Consider the following 2,943-nt stretch of genomic DNA (forward strand, 5'->3'; position numbering starts at 1 on the left):
TGTATCTGATATATTATCTCAGATACATGTGAATCACACAAGACACACATGAGTACTATCTCACTCACCTCCCTCCTCATCTCGCTCGCCTCTCTAACTCCTTATTTCAGTATATTTGGTAGCAAAAATACTTATACATGTATCTAAGTCCGTCTTCCTCAATATTTGATAGAAAACTCTTAACTAGTGGTAAGATACATAGTTATTTAAAAAATATGTATGTCTATTATATGACACGTTTTATCTAAAAGCTAAACCTATCGGAAAAAAGCATGCTTGCCCTACACATTGATGACCTAGCTAGTCTATCGTCATAAATATTCCGTTTATTTTTTTCTCCTTGCTTGTCCTTATTTCTTCTTTTAACTAATTTTACGTTACACGTTATGTAGAGATGACAAAATTGAACTCAAATGAGTGGTATTTCTTTAGTTTTCGAGATCGAAAATACGCAACCGGTTTTCGAACAAATAGGGCTACAATTTCTGGATATTGGAAAGCTACTGGCAAAGATAGAACAGTGTTTGATCCTCAAACAGGTGCACTCATTGGCATGAGAAAAACTTTGGTTTTAAAAATAAATAGAGCTCCTCATGGGATTAAAACTGGATGGATTAATTATGCATGAATTTCGACTCGAAAATCCTCATATACCTCCTAAGGTACGTAATTAATCTTTGTATATCGTCGTTAAAGTTTAACATGTGATAACATGTTAGTTACTATGTTTACATGATTTATCAATCATCACTATTAGAACAATCGGAATTAATTTGTGACTAACATTTCCATCGGAAATAGTTGTATCGAGTATCATTTCGATGTAAAATCCGTTGAAATTTCTGATTTTTTCTAGTAGTGAATTGATGCTTATCGTATATACAAATTTATCTATGATTATTTCATAAGTGTAGATAATATCTAACGATCACTCATTATAGACTCTTTTATTAGAAAGTCATTCAATACTTTAGTTTTTATTTCAGAAGTCACTCAATTTTTAGCAGGTCGGGTCAAGTTGAGTGGGTTATTGAATGATTGAAATGAATATTTTTTGAGTTAAAAATCAACATTGAATGATTTCTGAGAAAAAAAACCTATAATTGAGTGACTTCTGAGTTAAAAATTAAAGTTGAGTGATTTTTTTTTAAAAAAACAATCTATTATTTAGTGATCATCTGAGATATTATCTCTTTATAATGTCCAAATGGCGGTGTAAAAATATTCTTGATTAAATTGTCAATGCATAAAGTGTAAACTTTGCTTTTATTTCCTGGATTTAAGTTTTATACATCGACACTAAGGTATTGCATTGTCTAACATACACACTACAAAAAGGTCTTATAGGATTGATACCCAAGAAACATGAGGAGACTTTTTAGTCGCATATAGAAATAGAGAAAGTTAAGTCAAGTGTCTTATGTGTTATGTTGAAAAAATATTGTCTCAAAACAAAGTGACAAATATGTCTTTATAAGAAACTTCTTAGAAACCTCCTAGCTAGTTTGAAAATAATGGATGGTGTCTAGCAAGATTCTATTATAAGTTTAAAAAAAAATTGTCTCAATTTATGCCGTACGATTGTTTTTTTCTGAGATCATCCCAAAAAATAATATATCATGTATTTTTTATTTGACAACTATTTAATAACACCATTTCAATTTTATTCTTATTTGGTTCCACTTAACACTTTATTAGGAAAAAAAACAACTAAATATAAGCATTAAAGTGACTTTAATAAGGGAAATTCGATAAACACAACAAAGTCTTCTCTTATTTCTTAAACATCATGCTTGGTCAAACGATGTCACATAAATTAGAACGAATAGAATATAATATAAAGGATTCAAAATTTGAAGTTTATAGATTTATTTTTCTTCTTCGATTACCCAATAATGCTTGTCTTATAAATCGACTTATAACTATCTTACAAGTGATTTAATTGTGTGACTATATTTTTCATTAGTACATAGAACTTAAAGAAATCTGCATTATAGGTACCTAGAGTTAACATTAAGTTCTAAAAGATTTAACTTATATAACCCGATAATCTAATTTCTTTTCGCTTGTAGTAATCATTAATTAACTTATGTATTTATTCAGATACCTAATCATACTTTTTTATGGATGGTTACTTATATTATAAAGAATTCTATTTCACTGTTTGTTTGTAGAAGTTAAACTGATCAGTTCAATAATATTATTACATCATTAAATATTAGACCTAACTATACGGTTTAATCATATTTGAACAGGAAGATTGGGTATTATGTAGAGTATTTTTCAAAGGTACTAAAGATGAAAACATCAATAGTACTAACAATGAGAGTACAAGTATCACATCTTTCAATAATATGGACAACCATGAAGGAACTATGCCTAAGTTATTGTCCTATGGTGGCGGCGAATATCACCCATCGACCTTGCCTAATTTTTCAAATAACTCTATCTATTAAAGTCAGAACTTGAGCAATAATCTTCAATTGTCACAAGAGATAAACAAAGTTCTAGCAAATGAAATAATTCACTCAAAATGTGGCAAGGAGGATGAGTTTGGGTTCTTGTTTGACATGAATTATTTTGAAGAATCAAGTTTACAAGATGGAGGGGTTGTCATTCTTGCCTTGATGGGGATATGAAATTTGAGGATGAAAATAGTTTGGTTTTTATATAAAATTATTAGTCATAGTAATTATTAATTTGTTGGATTATTATTGTTTGTAGAGAAAAAAAATACATTAAATATTATTTGTAGAACATGTGAATGTATGTATATGTGTATATTTTAGTGTTTGTTTGTGAGTTTGATAAGGTAAAAGTTATATGATTGATTGGGTGATATTTGTTTTTTTTTTCTGTCTGTTTTTATTTAGTAAATATTTATTCACAATCAACAGGTGAACAATAAATCAAATAATTAATTTGGAGCACTTAAAAAATTGA

General features: G+C 28.7%; 1 pseudogene; it reads left to right on the plus strand.

The window, feature by feature from the left end:
* Positions 1-394: 394 nt before the first annotated feature.
* Positions 395-2,717, plus strand: LOC125873978 (NAC domain-containing protein 21/22-like; annotated as a pseudogene).
* The last annotated feature ends 226 nt before the right edge of the window (positions 2,718-2,943 follow it).

Source organism: Solanum stenotomum, chromosome 8, assembly GCF_019186545.1.
Source record: "Solanum stenotomum isolate F172 chromosome 8, ASM1918654v1, whole genome shotgun sequence".
Classification (NCBI taxonomy): Eukaryota; Viridiplantae; Streptophyta; class Magnoliopsida; order Solanales; family Solanaceae; genus Solanum; species Solanum stenotomum.